The sequence below is a fragment of the Macrobrachium rosenbergii genome, chromosome 2 (genome assembly GCF_040412425.1).
Source record: "Macrobrachium rosenbergii isolate ZJJX-2024 chromosome 2, ASM4041242v1, whole genome shotgun sequence".
NCBI classification, from domain to species: Eukaryota; Metazoa; Arthropoda; class Malacostraca; order Decapoda; family Palaemonidae; genus Macrobrachium; species Macrobrachium rosenbergii.
The window spans coordinates 86,466,063-86,491,062 of record NC_089742.1 but is presented as its reverse complement, the minus strand read 5'-3'; the positions used below and the strand labels follow the sequence as shown (position 1 = coordinate 86,491,062).

The 25,000-nt window shown below is 36.6% G+C and overlaps 1 protein-coding gene across 2 annotated transcripts in view; it reads right to left on the bottom strand.

Moving 5' to 3' along the window:
• The window catches only part of LOC136848964 (uncharacterized), a 66,360-nt gene that overhangs the window by 26,511 nt on the left and 14,849 nt on the right, over window positions 1-25,000 (bottom strand). For both annotated transcript variants that reach the window (XM_067121777.1, XM_067121784.1), the window contains exon 2: window positions 24,608-24,937. The gene's annotated coding sequence lies outside the window, so the exon portion shown is untranslated. The remainder of the gene's footprint in view (window positions 1-24,607; window positions 24,938-25,000) is intronic.

Genomic DNA, 25,000 nt, shown 5'->3' with positions numbered 1-25,000 from the left:
AGAAACCAAACAACTTGTCCCACTCATTAATATCCTTAGATTACCTTCCTAGAGGGTGCACCCATAGTGCTCATTTGTAACGCCCAAAAGCATCTACTTTAGCATGCTGAAATGTCATTATTATAAATACTCTGTTAAACATTCAGAAAAAGAAATGGAGAGAAAGAGAGAGAGAGAGAGAGAGAGAGAGAGTAGTAAATTTTCCGTTGAACTGCTAGGTTAAATCAATTCCAGCGTTATCGAAGAGAAAGTCATACCGCCAGAGATTTATAATGTGAGTTTAAAATTTTAATTCACTTAGATTGCCTTGCAATAGGAAAATATCAATTCCTCCTCTCAACGTCAGACCTTTTACAGAGAGAAATATGCAGCGATATTCAACCTTGAGACATTATGGCTCACGATACCAATAAAACCCTTGATATGACCTGTATTCCCAGAAATGGCTGAGCTGTCATTCCCTGCCAAAGGACAAGCTGAAATATAAATCATCAGCCCAGATGGAGTGACAAGAATCTTATTGTTAATGGCTCATGGTTTGTGCATTTATCCTTCTTTTCAAGTCAAACTAGAAATCGGCTTTCAGGTTACTGGGGCTTCTCTACTCACTGGTTTTTGTAGCGGCTGGAAATCTTTCACGATCTTTAAACCTTTCCTTCTGTCCTCAAAGTTCCGGATCAATTCGCTTCTTAGAATCTGATGAAAAATCACAATTTATTACCTTTTACCACGAAGGGAGCAAATGGCTGGAGATATTTGGAAGAAAGATTTTATTAACCTTTTAGCGATTATTCGGTCGCCTTATAAAAAGGTGGTTTATGAGTGGTAGCGACTCGAGTATTCGCTTCGGGAATTTTCAAAATATCGGAATACATTGCCTAATAAGACTGGCTCATGAGCATGAGGTAATAGAAATAATAACGCGATAAGGATGATATTGATTATTCTTATTGCCCAAATTGTGCTCTCTGGTATGACGTATCACTGACATCATCACCACTGGAAGGGTTAAGTCTTCCTTACCTTTTGAGAGAGTTGCTTTCGATTAATTTGGCCTTGTGCCATCAAGGGCCGTTTCCCTTGGACTGTAACGTTTGAAAAGGAGTGGGAGGCCTGGTGTAGACTTCCGGACTCTGCCTGACCGAGGGAAGCGACTCTTTGGAAGAACACGTCGTTCCCGAATTGACTGTCATGAAAATTCCGTATCACACCCGAAACCGAAGCGAATGAGCCTGCCCTCGGTCCACGGACGACTTGCAGACCCCAGACCAACAGGCCCGGGAGGGTCATCGTTACAGCATTAAACTGTGATCCATGACCAAAGACTTCAGACTGACCGATCCTTGTGAATTTTTCCGTCACCTCATAAAACATTCTTACGTCTACCGAAGAAGCTGGGTGAGGGCAAGTGGGCGTGAGTATCCTAATAAATATTTCCGAAGTGTTTCAACGGATTTGGATGAATCTGGGTGAACGCATTCAGTGGGAGGCATAATCAGGATGTTTTGTTACATACTGACACATATTTGACCGATTACTGCTTTTAAAACTACAGGATATTGTAAGATGATTTATTTCTGCCTTCACATATAAACCCGGGGATCGAACCCGTAGGTTTTGTAACAAAACATGAAAATAATAATACCAATATCCGTAGCCTAACAGGCACGAGTATAATCATTCAGGGTTAAGAGAACTTGGCGGAGGAATATTGCCCATTGAATGCTTAATTGATGATGGATTCCAGCGCACGGAATTGAACAGCTCCTCTGTCAGTGTGTCCCTATGTTATTAAGGACGTTATTTGATTTTTTCAAAACGTTCGATTCATAAAGAAAATGATATGGTTTTATCGCTGAGAAAGATATTTAAAAGACGGCAAAAAGTTTCTTTTTCTATATCTGCGACAAACTCCTATTCTGACTTGAAAAGAAATAGCTGCAAAGTATTTTAATCACACCGCAAGTCTACCGCTAAGTAAACAATTTCCTCGTTAGTGTGAGACGCACACTCGCCGCCTCTTCCATTAATGATACCTTTCAATCATTCCGGTTAGGTACTTTGATATGTCGATATCCATCAGTTTCTCTGAAGGTCAGGTACGTGGCCTTGTTAGCCTTTACTTTATTTATTTACTTTTTTTCTGTGAGTACGGTCTACCTGTGGATTATTTGTTACATAATTATTGTGCCTTATACGTGGCATTTCGTCTGCGTTCTTTCGATCACGTATTATCAGCAATTTCAGAAAATGACGGTCTGCAAATGTACTCGTTATTTGCATGGGAAATAAGAAGGCCCATCCGCAACTATCGCCTTTCATGATTCGCAGAGTAGATCTCATTTGTTCATAAACTTGACCCTCGCAGTTGTTACGACGATAGCATATTGATATTTGCGTTTTATCCGGCCGTCTTGAACTGTTTCCTAAAGAAGAACCATATGATTGTAGCAGTCGAAGGAGGCCATACAAATGGATACGTAAACGCCCTCGCCAGTTGAATGTCTGTGTATTTCCTAAATCATTGTTATCACTGTGAGGTAATTATAGCTGAGGCTAGAAGACTGCAAGTTGGTTTGTTGATCATCCGCCCTTAATCATCAAACGTACCAAATTGCAGCCCTCTAGCCTCAGTAGTTTTTGTTTTATTTAAGGTTAAAGATAACGATGATCGTGCGTCTGGCAACACTATACAGCAGGACTTTCCATCACCGGGTCGTGGGTGAGAGTTTCTGGGGACACGGCTCATACTGCATTATACACTGTACAGAAAGCTTCATTGCGCCGAAGAGACTTCGGCGCATTATTGGCTTGTTGTCCTTTACTCTTAGACTTCCCAAATAACTTTTGGTCCATACAGCATCTCGTTCTCTAAATCACACGGTCTCTTCGAATATCATCCGCCATCTCTTACTTTCCCAGTCAGACCCTACCATAAATTTCCCAGGTATACTCGACAGCCAGGCCCCTATAATTCTCACCGTCACGTCTATCCTCTGTAACTTTATACAAAGGAACGTTATTCCTTTCAACTATTCCTTTGCAATCTTCCTCCTCACCGAGAAATAGTACTTCTCCATCCTCTTTCATCTTTTCCTCATCGAAGGCAGAGCGCGATGAAAACATTTGCTTCGGCGTGCGTTAAAGCAACGTAATATTTGTTCATGACTGCTTTCCTCTGAGGGGCTTCAAAGGGAATTGATACGAAATGCTACGATTATTCTTTCATGAAATTTTAAAGAGCAAGGACGCACTAGTTGCGTGTCTATCAGTAATTAATGATAGTGTGATATGCAATTCATTCTCAAACATAATCTCTAATTTTTTATATGCATGTAGTGTGTGTGTGTGTGTGTGTGTGTGTGTGTGTGTGTGTGTGTGTGTGTGTGTGAGAGAGAGAGAGAGAGAGAGAGAGAGAGAGAGAGAGAGAGAGATTTAAGGGAACTGTCACTTGAAAAGAATAAATATTCTCTCATGGAAAGAAGTATAAACAATTGAATGTTTTTTTTTTAAAGACATACAGTATATGAATAAGCTCAAAATGAAGTCAGAGTCTAAAAGTATCTCATCCGTTTTGAAAATGAAACGCTGACTATTTCGTTGAGAGAGCTTTTCCTGAAAAACTAATGGCGGGGTTTCTTTCATCCTGTGACCGTAACAGACTTCCATCATGGCCGTTTCACTGATATGACACACGAAGGAGAAACTTCTGTCATATGTAGAATGGAAATGATTTCCAAAGAGGCAGAATTTTTAGTAAGTTTAAAAAGGCTTTCGAATGGAAATAATAGGACCACTAAAACTTATTCATATGCCCCAAACGGCAGCTTAAATGTAAGTGCACACATACGCATGTGCATATACATATATATATATATATATATATATATATATATATATATATATATATATATATATATATATATATATATATAAAGCATATATGAAAAGCATGTAACAACAAGTATGTTATGAATTACAATAAACAACGGATATAGAATTAACAAGTAGGAGGGAAACTTTCCTAAAATCTTGGAGAAGAATGTTTAGCTAGCATCTGACGCATTTCCTCGTTAAGTAAGGATGAAGTCAGAATTTTTGAGGCGTGGGGTTATGTGAAATGACAATATATGTACGTTCGCCGGAAGTGTCCAGGTTCCAGTGAGGAACGTGTGTTTGTGCATGTATTTTGGGCGGAGTCCCGAAGTGTGAAGGAATTAGATTGGGTAAAAGGAATCATTAGAAGACCAACACTGAGCCTTTTGAAAGTCTCGAAAAGTTTGAGACTTGTGTTGTGCTCAATACCAGAACTGATTTGAACACTGGGTTTCAAGGTAAGGATCATATTTATTTACCAAACTGTAGATTGTTTTCTCCATTTCTATAACATGTATCATGTTTAAGCATGTATGATTGAATAACAGGGAAAGAATTCCCATATGTGTTTTGGGAAACTAAAGAAGATTTTGTTTGTCTTCTTCAGATGTTTTGCTGAGTAATAGGTCGAGAATGTACTCATTGGGAATATACTAGACATTGACCTATTTTTGACCTGTTTATTTTATTTGATGACCAAGGTATTATCACTAGTTTTGGTTGTTCTAGAATCATTAATTCAATGGATTGTGTATCAGAATTTCCTTTAGTTATGATTTCCATTTATATGTCCGAAGCTTTTGCTGAATTACTTTTGTTAAATTTGCAAAATGAAGTCTAGTTTTGCATCTGGGTGTTTAATTCCAGTAGGCCTTTGTCTGAGGTTAGATATAGCGAGAGGAGTCAACGAGGGAGAAGGAATGCACTGACCCAACGTTGAATCACTGTTACCAGAGAGTCTTAGAGGTGTAAGTTAATATGGTACTGTTCTTAAAACAGATGCTGTAAGAGATTATGACCCTAATTGACCTTGTGTAGGGTCATTAACAGTGGTTGGCAGTGGTGTTACACATGAATAGATAGCTAACTAGATAAATAGATAGGGTATAGGTTACACTTCCGACGAGACATATCTTATTAAGAGTGGTACCGGTATCTCAGAATAGGATTTTGATGGTTCAGCGGCTCAGTTTAGGGAGATGTTGTGAAACGCACTCGAGGTTGTCTTTCTCAGGCATGAGTGTCTGTGTGTATTTAATGATGCGTCACGAGGCACAAGGTTTTAGTGTGTTTATAGATATTTCTGGACTTTAGTTCATATTGGGGAATGTTTGGGTATGTATAGTGTGCGCAGTGTATTAAATTGCAGTATCTTGACTGCCTGAGTGTGGTAAAACATGTGAAAACGTGCAAGCAGAGGCGTACGTAAGTGTTATAATTTTTTTTTATTAATTTTAGTGTCAGACTGGATTGCTTTTTATTGCACTGCAACTAATATTCGGGTGGTGGCTGTAGTGATGTCATTCCCTGAGTGACGTGTCAGTGACGTCATTAGCTTGGGCGGAGTTTCTTGCCTTGTTTGCCATCCTCTATTCAGCACACTTGAATTTAGGGCATGCCTTATATGTTTTCTTTTATATAGCAATTGGCAGTTCGCATTGGCGTTTAGGGTTTAATAAAGGGAGTATTTTATCACTGTATTACCTCTGGGGACTTTGATAATCGGGTAGTAATTTGTTTGGCATTTGTTGAGTTACTGTGAGTAAACATTTCTTACGCAAGTGTGTGTACAGTTCTTAGGTTTTAAACTTTTCTTTTATAGTTACATATGTACATGTTTTATTTTGGATAGATACGTGCATGTAGGCAAAGGGAGAAACTGTTGCTGTAAGCTTACTCAGCTATCTTTGCCTTGACGACGGGAGAGGCAGACGCATCTCCAAAGTTTTGAGCTCAGTGTTTTTTTTGTGTGCTCCGGCAGATGGATGGGAGATAGCGGGTGAGGTATGCACTGAGGGGAGGGGAACGAACTCTTTTCCTTTCTCTCTTTGTTCTCTCTCTCTTTCTCACGTCCGTTTGCTCGAGTCCCGTTTTCTTTATGTGAGTGAGAGTAGACTCCCATTCTCTTTACTTGAGGGGAGACTGAGTATTTTTTCTTTAAGGGGTGTCCTTTCGCAGGACTTGGGAAATTTTGCATTTGTGATTGGCCAAGAATAAGTTAACGGATTTGATTATGAAGAGGAAAGCTGCAAAAATGGTGAGAGGAAATAGTGATCAGAGATCCCTTAGGTCTGTATGTGGTTGTGTAGGGCGCGGAGATTCAGTCCGAGGTTTGAAGGGTTTTGTTGGAGTTCGGAATAGACAAAGATCGATGGTTGGGTTGCGTTCTCGGGCTCCAAGGGTTCATTGTTTTAATTGTAATATGCAGGGACACATTAAGAGAGTTTGCCGTGTTAAATATTGTGGCGTTGGTAGTTGTTATGATCACAGGAGCGATTGCTAGTATGTCAATTGCTAATTTGCTGAGAATTGAGCAGGTATTGACAATATTTGCTAACCAGGGTAAAACTTTGATGACTTTACGAGACAGTTATGAGTAATTATGGTAAAGTTTTGGGACTTTATGGGCTTCTTTGAATGGGTTATTGGTCACAAGTTGATAGGATGGGGGGGAGGTTTTAGATATTATGGTAGCTTTGTCGTCCTGTCAAACTACCTTGTGGAATATTGAGAACAAAGCAGAGTACATGTCATCGGAAATTCAAACTCAGGTTAAGTCAGTGGTTGCTGCTTCTAAGGGGAATTTTGGGAGATATTTTACCTCTCGGATGTTTAGAATTGCCTTTAATGAATTCAGTATATCAGCATGGTTCTCAGGAAATTTTTACTGGGAAGAATTTGTATGGGTAGTATCTTGATGTTAGTGTACCTGATAGGGGGTTGATGGTGGAAATTCCAGTTAGTAACTTGGAATTGTTTCATAGTTTTATCATATGACCTTTCCCTAGTGGTTTTAATGGTTCAGTAGTAGTATGGGATAGTGAGGAGACTATGTACCTTTTGGGGGACAAGTGGCACTCCTCGGCTGTCAACTATAAGTCAGGATGTGTGTTAGTTCATGATAGATATATTTGTGACAGTAGTATCTTTACACTTATCAGCACTGACTGGTTAGGATGCGAGAAGATGTTAGTACATAACCAGATTCCTTCTGACAGTGACTTCCGACCGTTCCAACATGAGTACAAGGTGGGCTCTACAAAGACTCTCAACTGAGTATTTTGCCGGAGTTGCGAAGTCTCCATCCGGTGCCATAATTCGTCAGATATGTTTCTTTTACGGGGACCAAGGCTGGTTGGGCTTGTAGACTGTTCACGCCGAGGTTTCAAGTTCTGGGCAATAGCATCTTCAACTCTACTACTCGTATCTCCATGCGGCATCTTCACGCGGGCCATCAAGTGGTTTTGGTGCTGCCTTTAAGGAAGGTGATCACTACAATCTCACCTCTGCCTCCAATGCTGGAAGACGGACTTTTTCCTATCCCGAATAAATACCTCCTCATCGCTATTTTATTGGTGATCGGGGCCGTTGTCGTCATGCTCTCCATAAAGTGGAGTATGGTTTTTGCACGAAAACAGTGTGTGAGTAATTTCTCACGTGAAGGTCAGCCTGCCAAGGGTGTGGCTGTCCGTTTGGTGCATGAATCTGGAAATTAGAAAGTACTATTTCCCTAGTGCTTGGGGGGCAGCATTTCTTTGGTTGGCCGAGGAAATCTTTCCTAAAATCTTGGAGAAGAATGTTTAGCTAGCATCTGACGCGTTTCCTCATTAAGTAAGGAGGCGTCAGAATTTTTGACGCGTGGGATTATGTGAAATGACAATGTATGTACGTTTGCCAGATGTGTCCAGGTTCCTGTGAGGAACATGTGTTTGTGCGTGTCTTTTGGGCGGAGTCCCGAGGTGTGAAGGAATTAGATTGGGTAAAGGGAATCATTAGGAGACCAACACTGAACCTTTTGAAAGTCTCGAAAAGTTTGAGACTTACATTGTGCTCAATACCAGAACTGATTTGAACACTGGGCTTCAAGGTAAGGATCATATTTATTTACCAAATTGTGGATTGTTTTCTCCATTTCTATAACATGTATCATGTTTAAGCATGTATGATTGAATAACATGGGAAGAATTCCCATATCTGTATTTTTTTGTGCTTTGGGAAACTAAAGAAGATTTTGTTTGTCTTCCTCAGATGTTTTGCTGAGTAATAGTTCGAGAATGTACTCATTGGGAATATACTAGACTTTGACCTATTTTTGACCTGTTTATTTTAATTGATGACCAAGGTATTAGTCACAAGTATTGGTTGTTCTAGTATCATTAATTCGATGGATTGTGTATCAGAATTTCCTTTAGTTATGATTTCCATTTATATGTCCGTAGCTTTTGCTGAATTACTTTCGTTAAATTTGCAAAATGAAGTCTAGTTTTGCAACTGGGTGTTTAATTCCAGTAGGCCTTTCACTGATCTAGTGACCAAGAGTAAAACATCTATCTATATATGTCTCTCAGCGAAGAGGTCAAGCTGACGGGAAATGAAGTGCCCCTATCTAGTCCAAGCACGAAAAAGACAAGGGAATGGAAGGGGCTGAAAGAAGTATACAGTAGGGCTCAAAGCTGAAGGAAGGTTGTACGACTCAGGAACAAAAGCAGGAAAAAAATTCCAGAACTTTGCCTTTGAAGGGAAGAATAGTCACTGAACCGCGTAACCTGAGGATTACTGCTTTTCAAAAGTTAAGTATGAGAAGAGGTCGCGTGTCTAGAATTGTACCTAAATACAAGAGACAGGAACCACTTCGCTTTGGTACGAAAGATTGTCGCTGGAACATCTCAGGTTGAACGTCTTTACTGAGATTTGATCTCCAAGATTCACACATGACCTATCGAGGAGGTAGGCTACATAATATATATACATACATATATATATATATATATATATATATATATATATATATATATATATATATATATATATATATATATATGTATATATATGTGCATATATATGTATATATATTATATATACATATATGAATATATATATATATATATATATATATATATATATATATATATATATATATATATATATATATATATATATATATATTAGTAGACAGATAAATGTATAGATAATTATACAGATGAACAGATAGAATGAACGACGGAGAAAACATCATCAGAATGATTAAGGTAATAAATGTATTGTAGGGTCAGTGGAATACAAAGGAAAGAAAGGAAGACCCATTGCTTTCGTGCATATTTAACATGCGCATTACCATCATGGTACAATACAAAATATGAATGTATTGTGTCTCGATGAGGTGCATGTTGAAAAGGTGCTGATTTATTTACCTGTTTTATGCTGGCTGGCTCCCAAGGTACATTTAGTCACGATATGCTTGTTGTGATATGCTAAAACACACACACACATATGTATATATGTGTGTGTGTGTGCTTTTGCGGTAAAGTTTTTCTTGCATGCAGATTTCGTTAAATTCCATGGCTTTTTGATTGTTGATCAACTTCTTATTAGTTTGACAATATTTTCTGAATATTCTACGTTCTTTCAAATTTAGTTGATGAAAAAAAGAAGATTAACTCTTTGTTCCGTTTGCTAAGAACTCAACACCACAGCTGTTCCGTCACTCGTCGTGACCTCTTCCTTCAAAGTGTATAATCTGGACATAGCATCCTGTTGTTTTGTTAGTGTGCGGACGGATATGTAGCGTCCAAAACAATAATAATACAATAAATCATTACATAACAATAAGTACAATGTAAACAATTTTAAATTATTCACAGTTATATATATATGTATGTATATTTGTGTGTGTGTGCTTGTCTGTGCATGTGTGTATCTGTGCATTCTATCTTACATATTTCTACACTTCGGATTGGCTGACACCAGAAGAGTATCGCGTTCGGGTTTGTCAGTAAGTTTCAGGAAAGACTTTACTGGTCCCACGACATTTTTTTCTCTCGTATATTGTGGCACGCGTTTTTTGGTGGGTGGACTTGTAGGCGATAAGCTCTGGGCAATGAATAGACTGAGGGATGAACCTTTTTTGTCTGATTGGTTCTATTAAAGGTAGGCAGTTGGGTAGTCATTTTCTTCATATTTATATATATATATATATGTATGTATATGTATATATATATATATATATATATATATATATATATGTATATGTATATATATATATATATATATATATATATATATATATATATATATATATATATATATATATATATATATATATATATACATATATATATATATATATATATATATATATATATATATATATATATATATATATATATATATATATATATATATATATATATATATATATATATATATATATATATATGTACATGTGTGTGAGTGTGTGTATTTGTATGTATGATAAGTGCATATTATCCATTGTTTCAAGGAAAAGAGATGAAAGATATACTATCGTGAGACATGTAAAAAGATCGAGGTAAGTTTTATTGCATTTTCTTTATAAAGAAGATCGTTTGCGTTCTCCTTTCTATTTGCGAATGCCGTTGTTCCCTTAATCAATAGCAGTCATTACCGTTAGCGAGAGAGAGAAAGAAGAGAGAGAGAGAGAGAGAGAGAGAGAGAGAGAGAGAGAGTATAGATGAAATTGGTTATTACTTTGAAAGTGGACCTGGAGAGTAATTGCTCCTGATAAAGTATATATACCTATATATATATATATATATATATATATATATATATATATATATATATATATATATATATATATATATATATATATATATATATATATATATATATATATATATATATATATATATATATATATATATATACATATATATATACATATACATATATATCTAATATATATATATATATATATATATATAAATATATATATATATAAATATATTTATATATATATATATATATATATATATATATATATATATATATATATATATATATATATATATAATCAGTAAGCTACAAACGTCCTTTAATATCTAATTCGCTCTACCTCGGAAATAATATACTGTATTTTCATATATGTTACCGAAGGGGAATTTTTTAGTTGATAATAAGTTCGTCGTCCCGTGGGCTCGAACCAGCGAAGGACAAGAACTCAGGATTACAGTAGACCCTTTAAACCACACGGCCAGCAAGTGAGGTATAAGTGGATATCGCCTCCCATATACAAATCTCCCGTCGAACTCAGGTGTTTGTATTTAGTGACGATATCCACCCACCTCTGCCATGTTGACCGTGTAGTGCGTCTACTGTAGTCCTGAGTTCTTGTCCTTCGCTGGTTCGAGCCCACGGGACGACGAACCTATTATCGACTAAAAGTTCCCCTTCGGTAACACATATGAAAATATATTATTTCGAGGTAGAGCGAATTGATATTAATGGACGTTTGTAGCTTACTGATTGTATATGAATCACGGTGATGTGATAAAAGTCATATATATATATATATATATATATATATATATATATATATATATATATATATATATATATATATATATATATATATATATATATATATATATATATATATATATATATATATATATATATATATATATATATATATATGTGTGTATGTATTTATATATATTGGTATGCTTGTATACGCCTTTAAAAAGACAACTTACTTGTATATTTATACTATTAAACTTTGAAATATTTCTCCTAGGAAACTTAGGGAGAAAGCTTTTATTGATTTACCGAAGGAATTTCATGTTAGATAACGAAATGGGTGAGTCCCGATAATTGAGCAAACAGTCTATGATGAGAAAAAATACTAACTAGAAAAATGATGAATTTGAATAAGTGAGTGGACTAGATTAAGGGCCCAAATGAGGCCATGGTTTAATGTCAAGGTCAGAGAGGGTGTGTGTGTGTGTGTGTGTGTGTGTGTGGGAGAGAGAGAGAGAGAGAGAGAGAGAGAGAGAGAGAGAGAGAGAGAGAGGAGCGTAAAGGGCGATAACTCCAACAATAAAGAAGCCTTCACAAGCTAAACTCACAGGTCTTTGTGCAGATTAATCTTTCTGCTCCTCAAAGGGCCGTTGCCATTCAGAACGGACCGTTTTATGGCTGCTATCAATCCGCTGACTTCTATTACAGTATCGCATGTTTCAGTCTTCCAATGTCCCATACAATAAGAAGTTTGGCATATAAAACACTTAACACCACGAAGTTCCCATATTTTTACGTAATTTGTTAATAGTCTTCGTTTTCATGAAAAGAAGATACAAAATAAAATATACATATTACATAATTTTCGTGTGTATCTATAACAAAAATTTCATAGAAAGGATTTCGCTATTCCAGAAACTTGGTATATACAACGTTCAGGGAATAAGGTATTAATGCTTATATTATTAGATACACACTCATAAACATACACACTCATACAAACACACACAAATATATATATATATATATATATATATATATATATATATATATATATATATATATATATATATATATATATATATATATATATATATATATATATATATTTATATATATATGTGTGTGTGTGTGTGTGAAATGTGTATTTGTGTGTGCTGGGTGAGGTGGGGTGCCCTCTATCTGTCTCTCTCCCTGTCTCTTTTATATATATATATATATATATATATATATATATATATATATATATATATATATATATATATATATATATATATATATATATATATATATGTACGAACTCAACACAATTCGGGGAATATATCCGTACATTCATTCCTCATATATATTTTATAGATTGCGTGGAACAAGTATGTTTGCACATGCGCAGCATTCGACCAGAGTACTTGAAGGCTAGCCAAGAGTTCTTTCTAACAGACCCAAGTCTAATAATTTGGCCCAAGGCGTTACGAAAGCGAAGGTACAACGATAAGACGGTATGAATATGTTCCACTAATAAGAGCCCATGCTTCGAATAATGATGGTACTCGCGCCATAATTCAAAGGAGACGGGAACAGTCTCTTTTTTATCATTGCATGTTATTGACTACCTTATTAGCGGATATTTTCATTTCCTCTTTTGTTTGCTCGCACGCTCTCTTCATAACCGTGTAAGAGATCCGAATGACCGTACAAGAAAAATAAAACTTCTGGTTTATAGTCACTTTTTTGTGGATAGAGTCAGAGGCCACGAAATTCCTGAAATCTGCGGATGTATTCGTCCAGGTTTCATTATACAGCAGCAGGGATTCTTTCAGACGTTTTGTTGGCCTTTCATCAGAAGCCAAAAAATATTGTCATCCGTAATTTTAGATGCTTCAGTTTTATGATTTGAACAGTATGACGATGGAAATGAAGATCTCGTAAATACTTATGAAAAAACAGAACAAAGTTGGCGTCATTCCAATTTTTTTTTAAACTATGATTTTATTGGGATATAGGATGACCAGAGTAGTAAGAAATTTCTATTTAAACCGCAAGCGAGTTAAGAGGGAAAAGCATTCTGTTTACTTTAATGAACAGACCCTGGGCCAAATTTGGCAATAAAAGTTTCCACTAATATGGAAAGTACAGAATCATTCGCTCCTTCTTCGAAGAATTTCTGAGCCTTTGCTTCAACTGAATGAGTATCTTTATTATTGTGGAGAAATACCTTTATATCTTAGTCATGAATAAACATACCAACTCAAACCGATAGATTGCATTAACGAGCAATGTCAAAGAAGCAAATTGACGAAGCGATGGCCTTTCTCGGTAGTAATCAATTATGAGTTATTGAGTGGGAGGAGACATATGGCCTTTTTACACCAAGGTCACCAGCTTGGGCGCGAATGACTGTCGCAGTTACTTTCCTTTCCCTCCATTGCAACGGGGCTCCCTCCCTGGTCAATATTCAGGCTGCTCCGTCTCCGACACACTAATGGGGCTACTTCGTCGGCCCTTTCATTCCCGGTGTCTGACTGCGCTTTTATTTTCCTCTTCGATTCTACCCTTAGGGCGGTCCCCTCGTCGTACGGGCTGAAATGGCTTTGATGAGGTGTTGAGCTTTTTTTTCACTTCATTTCTTGTCTGCGCATTGCTTATTTTTTCTTTTTACATTATTGTTATATATAGCAGAAGTAAGTTCTTTTGTGTCTGTTTTTCAGTTTTGGGATTTTTATCTTAAGTTTTGTCTCTTTCTCTTTTCCATCATGTCCTCTTTCTCTCTTTGGTTGTTTACGCAAGCTAGGATACTATCTTTGGTCTAGCATAGTACTCTGATTTACGTGTCCAAATTCTACCCAAACCTACTGAAACTGGTTCTGGGAACCTTCATCTATTAACTCTACCGCCCATTTTCTCTGTAGGTTTGGTCACTCCTCTTCTTTTATGTTGATATTTTTTTTTTTACTTTTGGACTAGCAACGTTAACTTCATAGACTTATCAATCATCAGGAAAGATAAGTCCTCAGATTTGGAGAAAAAATGGAGCAATACCCTCAGCAAAGGGTTGTAAATATGATGAAAAGACATACTATGCAAAATGTTTTGAAACTTATAATTGACATTGCATTCTATGACAGGGAAAAAAGGACACGAATGAGCACTAAAAGCACCTTAACAGTAGATGAAATCAGCAAAGCCATCACGATACATCCAGTTCTTATGTGGATATAGCACCTTTGATGAAAATTCTTCTCACATTTCCATCCAAAAATTGTACTCTGCTCTTATATGCCCATTAAAATGCTATTGATTATTCATTTCCACACGCGTTCTTACGACTGACACCATGTCAGAGAATTAGCCCATCGCCAGAGCTTCCAGTATCTGTTTCAACTTATTTCAGAATAACACCAAGCTATTCGCTCATTTTGCCAATGATGCCTTTATCTGCTTAGTTATCCGTATGTTCAGTATTAGTTTTCCTCATTTTTTACTTCGAGGCTCTGCTGTGTTGCATTTGAATTTCGTTTTCCCGCGTTACAGCAGTCGCTTCCTGAAGGCCCAGGAGACTCTATTCTTTAGTATTTTCCGCGTAACACCTACTGTAGGGTTATTAACATGTTAAGTGGTAAATAAACGAGAGGTAATAGGCTTTTTACTGCTTGATGGAACTACTAAATGAGGGTGTGAGGAGATAATGACAAAACATTTCCTAGGTTTCTACAGCCTTCCATCATCACCACATGACGGGTAATAAGAATGGCAACTGTACCAAAACAGTGATAGAATTATCATCACTCGTAATTCTTTGTCACATCCGGGATAAAGGAAGCATGGAAATCTATCACATTAAAGACTAGTGATATGAGAAGCTTAGGTCCACTTGGCGTATAAAAACCCTACTGGGGTTTTCACTTTCTTTTAGAAGCGTTGGCATCATGCTAGATATATAAAAAATAATGATCTAATGTGAAGGGAAGGTGTGCAGACATTTATATAATACTTGTGTCCGAATTTGACCATACGTTGGTCTTTTTGCACACACCGTACGAGTAATATACTGGGGAATAGCTGTCCAGTATTGGTGGAGCTAATAAAAGTTTTTGACTAAAGGTAAAACTGCATTTTCGATGGCTGGCACAATAACGCATACTATGTCCACACATAATAAAAAGAAATGAAAGTTTTGCTCAGAAAATAATCGTGATCACACCGGAGGAACAATGGTAGCGTTAACGGAACACGTTTTCTTGCATCTCTGACGTGTGATCTCTTGTATGTATTTGTTAGTATGTTTACATGTATGCTTGTGTGCAACGACCTAACGGATACAAAACATATACGTATAGGCAAACATAAATATAGATTTATAAATAATTTGTGTGATTGTATATTACCAAAAAAACCGTTCACCAGGAAAACAAGTAAAAAATGCGCCGAAGTTTCTTCGGCGCAATCGCAATCGAGTTTCTGTACAGCGTATAATCAAGGCCACTGAAAATAGATCTATCTTTCGGTGGTCTCGGTATAATGTTGTATGAGCCGCGGCCCATGAATCTTTAACCACGGACCCGGTGGTGGCCTGTCCTATATAGTTGCCAGACACACGATTATGGCTAATTTTAACCTTAAATAAAATAAAAACTACTGAGGTTAGAGGGATTCAATATGGTATGTTTGATGACTGGAAGGTGGGTGATCAACATACCAATTTGCAGCCCTCTAGCCTTAATAGTTTTTAAGATCTGAGGGCGGACAGAAAAAGTGCGGACAAAAAATTGCGGACGGACAGACAAAGCCGGCACAATAGTTTTCTTTTACAGAAAACTAAAAGTAATTGCCAAGATCATTCTTCACGTGTTGAACCAAAGATGAGTCCCTTTGGAGAATGCTTCCAAAACATCAGGTGATTCACATTCTCTCAGAATTCTCTTCAGAAGCAGAACACCCGTCCCAATCTTGCAAATTGCGCAATACTTATATGTAGTACACACAAATAAAATCCTCCATTTCTGTGCTACTTCCTCATGATCCAGCTGGGACGGGTTTCCAAAACTTCTCTTATATATTTATAAAATATATATATATATATATATATATATATATATATATATATATATATATATATATATATATATATATATATATATATATATATATATATATATATAAATATATATATATATTTTAAAGAGAAGAAACATCACAAGGTCTACCAAGTTATCAGGCCAGTAGTACCATATGGTTGAGACCTGGACACTGGCTAAACGGCAAGAACAGAGACTACTGGTTTTTGAAAATAACATTTTGCGTAGAATAACAGGTCCCATTTACGATATAAATGAAGTTGTTTTGAGAAGAAGGCATAACAGTGAAATGATAGATTTAACCAGACAACCTCAAATAACTGGCTATGTAAGATCGCAGAGGATACGTTGGGCTGGACATGTGGTTACAATGGGAGAGGGCAGAATGCCTAAAGTGGTTATAGAAGGATTAGTGGAAGGGAGAAGACTGGTGGGGAGACCGAGGATGAGATGGAAAGATAATGTGTTCATCAGAGATCTAAGAGAATTGGGAGTGGGGGATCCTGAGAATAAGTGGAGAGATGCAGCACTCAACAGGGGAACATGGAGAGGTCTGGTGAAAGCGACCATGGACCACCAAGAGGCCTGAGAGCCACCGGGAGTGAGTGAGAGTGATATATATATATATATATATATATATATATATATATATATATATATATATATATATATATATATATATATATATATATATATATATATTATACTTTTCTTCTTATCGATTCCTCTTCTCCCTACATATCCAAACCACCCGAAAGCGTACTCACCCATCTTTCTCCACTTTCTAACCTCTTCACCGCATCTTCTCCGTATCTTAACATTCTCAACTTTTCAGCCCTTCTTGATCCACATGTGCTGCTCAAACATTTCTCCTTAATATTTTTTATATTTTTCTCTTATTTGGATTCAATCTCTGCACTTTATGTCTGCAAAGAACTGTCTCAACAATCTCTTCATAGATGCATACTCTTTCAAATCTTCTGTAGAGATTATGATAACATCCTTGCTTCACCTACTCGGGCCAGCCCTAGGAGAGCTGTTAATCAGCTCGGTGGCTGGTTAAACTAAGGTATACTTAACTTTTTCCGTGACCCATATCTTCGCTTATCCTCAGATGCCTATGATAATCAACCACGTTTGTTCTTTTACCATATATACTAACATTTGTTGCTCCATCATCCTCGTCTCTATTTATCTTCCTAACATTGAGATTGCTTTATTTTATTTTCAACTTTCTCTGCTTACAAACACTTGCGAATTATTTTACTAGCCTCTACAGATTCTCTTTACTATTGCCAACTACTGTTCAATCTTAAATTTATTCTACTGGAAATTTTACTCACCTAGAAAAAATTTGTTTACTCTGATCATTCATTCAGTTGCATTATCACCACAATACCTTAACATCTCACTTATTCCAGTAACTCCTGGCACATTTCCATTTTTAATCTTTTAACTGTCCTCATTAGACAGACACAGAGGCCTTCTTAATCATATGTTAATCTCTTTTGTTTTTCAGGTGGGTTTCTCTTTCTAAGCAACATTCACTTCGGGGTGTGATGCCCCTGCCTACACGAGTTAGGGTAGAAGAGACTTTAAGCCTTGTCAGGCAACTCTTTTAGGAGAGGGACACTCTGAAATCAAACCAGCGGGTAGAAGGGACCCTTTAGCCTTGATAGGCAACCCTTCTAAGAGAAGGTTACTCTGAATACAAACCTTGCTCCTCAACCTTGGACTGTGCCATAGCTACTGTATCGTGGTATTCCATGATCTTGGATTTGAGTTCCCTTGCCTGAAGGTACAATCCGGCATTCTCCCGCTTTTTTTGTTCACTTTCCTATTTTTTCCGAAAAGTGTGCCTTCTTCTTTACCTAATGTTTTCCTTCTGAGCATTGTATAATTTCTAAATCCATCCTGACTTTCCTCCCCCAAGTGTTGTGGCAAACCTTGCAGGTTTCTTATTTGCCTCACAAGGTGCGCCAGCCCCACCTTGTCGACCAGTTGCTTCCGGTGCCTTTTTCAATGACATTTGGTCATGTTTATTTATACTTTCAACAGAATTTTTGCAAATAATATAAATGCTGTTGTTGTTGATGGTATTGTTGTTTATTGTTCTGTTGATTTTTACAGTGTTACTCTGTTATGAGTCTATTTATTAGTTTTGCTACTGATTTTATGTTGTTAATATTAATTCTTTCAGGAGACATTGAGCTAAACCCTGGGCCTGTTACTCATTACACTAAGAAAAATTTCAAAGTACTTTAATCAACTATTCGGGGCTTAATGTTAAATTTTTCTTGATCTCCAGAGTTGTGCCCTTAACCATGATTTGACGTTTTTATCTGTGACTCTTGTAAATAGTAACAAGTCAAAGGTTGAGTTTTTAATCCCGGGGCTTGTTGGCTCTATTTTATTGTTGTAACATCACACATGCACAAGGCATGGCTGTATACACTAAGTCCAGATGACCTATTTAATGTAAGAAAAATCTGAAATGTAGTTGCCATGAAGTACTTTGTTTTAAAATTTTCTACAATATTTATGTATTTATTTTTTTTTACCGCAATCCAAACATCGACGATTCTATATATACCTGTCTCTTGGAAAGGATTAGTATGGCTTAATCACAGGATTCAAAAGCTTCTTTCGTTATTTGTGTAGACTGTAATGCAAAGCACAGTGAGTTGCTAAATTCAGATTCCACAGGTCAACATGTTCTGTCTGCTCTTGAGTTCTGTGTATCCTCCAGTTTTATCCAGCTAATTGAGGAACGCACAAATATTTCTGGTAATAGATTAGACACCATATTCACAGGTGTTCCAGCTATTGTCAAGTCCAAAGTCTGTGAATATATGGGCACTTCTGATCTTTGTGCCACTGAAACGGACATATCTGTAAATCAGTATATTGCTAATGCTACAATTGGAAAAACGGTCTGGCTGAGATCTAGAGCCAATTGGGGTCGCATTACTGAAGCTTGTCAGGCACTTAATATTTCAGATGCTATATTAGATCCTGATCCCAAGAAGAAGTTACATGAAATGCTAATGGTTATTTTAATAAAGTATGTCCCTAGAAAAGTCATCAAATTCAGGACAAACGACCAGACATGGTTTGATGATACATGTAAACGTGCTTGCCATAACAAACAGACCAAATTCGATACATGGAGGCGAAATCGTTTAAATGAACATTACACCATTTTTGTCGAGTCTCGCCATGATGCGAATAGAATTTACCATACACCCGAGAAAAATTGCAATAATTCTTTGAAGAGGACACTTGAAGGAATTACTCAGCCTTATCTTCCACTCCACCACGACTAAAAGGTGACGGTAGAGTGGTTACTGGCCCTAGGGAAAAGGCTGAACTGCGTCATCGAGCTTTTTAAGCTAAGCAATCAGCTGAGGACGTCCTCTCCCTGATACTTGTCATCCTGTACCTGTTCTTATAAAATTTGCATTTCGCTCTAGGGATGTTAAGAAAATTCTGGATGATCTTGATAGCCGGAGTGGAGAAGATCCTGGTGGTTTATTTCCTTTGTTTTTTAAAAAAAGTTTCTAGTGTGTTGTCTCCCAAGATTAGAAGATTCTGTAGATTTTTATGTTGATGTAGTGTCTTTGCGGATGAGCACAAGCTTGGTATACAGTGCTTGTTCCAAAGAGCGGCATGTCTGCAGACTGCAGTAACTACAGGCCAATTTCTATTCTCCCTGTGCTCTCCAAAGTTGCTGAAAAACATATTTTTAAGTCACTATATAAGTATGTGGAATCTAAAGGATTGTTAGTTGATAGTTAATATGCATATAGGAAGCAGTTAGGTACCTCGATGCTCTTTTAGACTTGATGTACCATTTGCAAGAGAACCTTGATAAGGGTTTTGATTGCAGAGTAATTTAAATAGATTTTAGTGCTGCTTTCGATTTAATAAATCAAAAGGCACTTATCTATAAAATACAGAATCTTGGAGTGGGTGGATATGTTTTAGGATTACTTCAAAATTTCCTTACAGGTAGGTAGCAGCAAGTTGCTGTTGATGGGATCTTTAGTGAACCAAGACTCATTGTGTCTGGAGTTCCACAGGGTAGTGTTCATGGTCCACTATTATTTTTTTTGTATACAAGTAATATGGTTGTTGGCCTGGAAAACAAGATTGTTAAGTATGCCTATGATGCAACGCCTGTGGGTTTAGTAAAGTCTCCACTTATGAGAAATGAAGCTGCCCTCAGCCTCAAGCGGGACAAGGACCCGGTCAGTGAATGGTGTAGTCGGCGGGGCATGAGGCTGAACCCCAGTTAAACGAACACACTATTGATTAGCAGATTTCGTACAGATTTTTCACCCCATCCTCATTTAACTATTGTAGGTATAACTTTTGACCCACATCTTCCTTTTGAGAAAAACCCAATGAAAGTTTCAGCAAATGCCACAAGAAAGTTAGGTATTGTTCGTAAGGCCTCATATATTTATAACAGTGATAGAATCAGTGCAATCTGTTTCAGGTCATTTGCGCTTCCTTTACTGGAATACTGTTTTCCGGTGGGAATGTGTGCTCCTACCAGAGAATTATCTCTTTTAGACAGAGTGGTTCGTGGTGGTAGGTTTCTGTTTACTAACATTAGCAGTTATGACTTGGATCATCAACATATGGTCTCTTGTTTGTCACTTTTTCATAAGTTGTATTTCAACAGGGATCCTTCAAATTCACTATTGATCTCTGATCCCCTTTTCCTGCAGAGAGCAACCAGATTCGTTGAACAGCAGCACCAATATGCAGTAGATGTGCCTCACTGTCGAACTTCTCACTTCGAGAGGTCCTTTCTTTATTCCTCACACTGTTGGACTGTGAAACAGCCTCCAAGAGGATGTCGTGCAATTAGGACTTCAGAAGTTTAAGCGAAGATGCAGTGCATTATTACCATAATACAATTCAACTTGTTTTTTAATTTTTACTTACATTTTTATTTATTTATCAGTTTGTTAATCTATCTGTTTTACTAATAGGTAATCTTCTCTTTCTGTATTTCCCATTACTTCCTGTTACTTCTTTCGAATGAACGCCATATTCTTTGAAAGTTTGCATTTCAAGTCAGTGGCCAATGTGGGCTTGTTCCATTATTATTATTATTATTATTATTATTATTATTATTATTCAGAAGATCTTATTATTATTATTAATTAATTATTATATTATTCAGAAGATAATAATAATAATAATAATAATAATAATAATAATAATAATAATAATAATAATAATAATAATAATAATAATAATAATAATAATAATCCTCGGTTTTCAGCAAATCTTCAAAATCAGATTAGTGGCGGATTATTAAAACTAATTGGTACTGATGTCAGTTAAAAAAACAGTTCACTTAAGAAAATGCTAATTGAGGATTCCTCTACTATGACAAATAATAATCCTCGGTTTTCAGCAAATCTTCAAAACATTCGTTCGATCCACACTGGACCACAGTCTCTTTAGAAAGCATCTTTTAATTTATGTTGCTTATTTTAAGACCGTTTTACTCTTTATTCTCTCTCCTTCCATTATGTCTCCCCAGAAAAACTTATAATGTTTTACAATTAAATTTTGAATATATATGTAACCTTTATTTCACTCACATTTTTCGGGGACTTCATTCATCCTCTTGCACATGACAACATGATTGTATTTGTCTTGCGACTGCGATTCAGATAACCTCCCTTATTCTCTTTCACTCCGCCACTAATCTGATTATCCAGTTACTTACTGTTTCATTCTTTCCTTTAATCTCGCATCCGAAATCTCGCCTTTGGCTCAGTACGCCATCTTAGTACTATGCATGTACTGTAGGCCTACCTCATGAGCTCCTGTGTCAGGGTCAATTGCTCTAGCCCATTTTTCATCTGTGCATTACTTTACTTGGACAAGGATGCTTACAGCAGAGTGGAAATTAACTTTTTTCTCCATTGCTGCCTGAATGGATACTTATATTGTTCTCTCTTTAACGAATCCAAGAGGCCAGATGCATTTACAGGCAAACTGGCCTTTTGGTGTAAGTCTCAATGTAACCTAAGTTCGTTATTAAGGGGTATTTGTGGCTCAGTACTTGAGATTATAACAACAGTTACAGGTGGATAAGTGACAAAACTATCATAAATGACCTCGTGTTACCATATTAATATTCAGCTATCAAGACTGATAAGGGTTGATTTGGAGTCTGTGCAGCAGACTCGAGTCAACTTACATCTCTTTTGATGGCTGAATAAAAAAGTCAGTCATCTCTGCACTAGACCCAAAAGGCCTAGGTTCGAATCCTGGTTAGGGTAGAAGTAATCTATATGTTGCTTTGGGTGCAAGCTATTCCCAAAGTAAAGTGAATTCGACATTAAAAGGTATTTGTGGCTTAACATTTTAGACCAAACTCACACACGCACATAAACACAAATACACACACACATATATATGTGTGTGTGTGTTTTATTATATATATATATATATATAACTATATATATAAATATTTATTATATATATATATATATATATATATATATATATATATATATATATATATATATATATATATATATATATATATATATATATATATATATATATATATATATATATATATATATATATATATATATATATATATATATATAATAATGTGTGTGTATGTATGTATGATACAGCGAGAGATAAATAGATTGACACAGACATTAAAAAGATTCCTTTCTATTCATCGCTGACTGCTTTTCCACAAAGGACTTCCGCATTTCTTCTTTCATCGAGCTTTTTCGTCCAATATCTGATGCGAAAGTTTACGCATTATTCGTTTTCCAGTGAGTTATTCCCCAGTTTTTTCCATTAATTTAGGCTGTTCACGAGTCCCACATTCACTCTGACTCTATCCAGTATCCCAGAACTGTTTTCATTTTGAGATATACACGCACGCACACACGAGTGTGCATGTATATAAGTAGAACGCTCAACAGCTTGAACCCATTTACATGTTACAATAACAAGCAGACTGTAAAAACAATTACTGTAATGTATGGTCAGTTTGTCATTAACCCCATTTAATCTTGATCTTTGGTTTGATTTTCCACTGTTCTTCTACTATACGTGCCGAAACGGGGAGAGATTTCATTCTTATGCCAAATTACAGAGAAAGTTAAAAAGTTAAGTATACCTTAGTTTAACCAGACCACTGAGCTGATTACCAGCTCTCCTAGGGCTGGCCCGAAGGATTAGATTTATTTTACGTGGCTAAGAACCAGTTGGTTACCTAGCAACGGGACCTACAGCTTATTGTGGAATCCGAACCACATTATAGCGAGAAATAAATTTCTATCACCAGAAATAAATTCCTCTTATTCTCCATTGGCCGGTTGGAGGTTCGAACGCGGGGCCAGCAGAGTGCTAGCTGAGAACGGAACCCACTCGCAAATTGAAGAACATTGCAGAGAGAGAGAGAGAGAGAGAGAGAGAGAGAGAGAGAGAGAGAAGGGAGGGGTTGAGTGTGCAAAGGGAATCCTAGAAGATATGGCAGCTGTACATTTAAAGTTATATAGCAAAAATCTTTCCTAAAAGCGAAGATCACGGGCAGTTAGTTGTCAGTGACACTTGGGTAGATCAGATACATTTGCAAGTGTGGTTCAGTGAATCTGTATAACTGCAAGGTTAACACATGTGGAATCTCTTACTTCAATGATCCAAATATGGTTTTATGTTAAACACAAAAATGAATGGAAATTACATTACCAGGGAAACATATTCCTTTTGACGGAGTGCCGTTAAGGACGTTGTACAAGAGGACGCGGAGGAAAATATGAAAGCTAACATTTATTTCCTAGCTAAGACGACAGTTGGTGTAAACGCTTATATAAAAAGTATGTCGTCCGTCTCATCGAGAACGTTGTGAATAATATCAATAAATGGACAAAGTTCCAGCCTCGGATAGCATTAGGGGGCCTTTTAACACACTTAGAAAGCAATGCAAAGGACAAGACGTTTAACGTGAAATAAAACTTTTGAGGCCTCATCAGAGAATTTGAATGCATGTGTAACTCCGTTCAAATACATATGCATAATTTGCATCATGTAAATAACAAACATATTTACATTTATATTTTAAATCAATCTACACAATTTGTACGCAAAAGAACTCTGCTTACCTAGGTAGGATTAATGAAGAAGGTACAGGTGAGATGCCAGCATTAGAAGATGGCAGCTGTTTAAGCAAAATCGCACATGATGTGTTTTCAAGTGTGAATTCATCTCAGTTGAGCATGGCTCGAGTTAACACCTGTAACTCGACCTCTAGCAAATGTCACAAGTGCTGCGCTGTAAGTGGAGAGAGACTCACTCGACTGAGGTAGCTGACCAACCGTATCGATTCCGGAAAAAACACCGATCACACAGACGGCTTCCGTATAAAAAATGGATCACTTTTTAAGGCACATACGTTTCCCGATGGTTAGGCACAGTGAGAATCCCTTCAGATCCTGCAGTGAAGAAAAAGATTATAAACATTTTAGATTAGAAATTTCATAAATCACCATTCTACC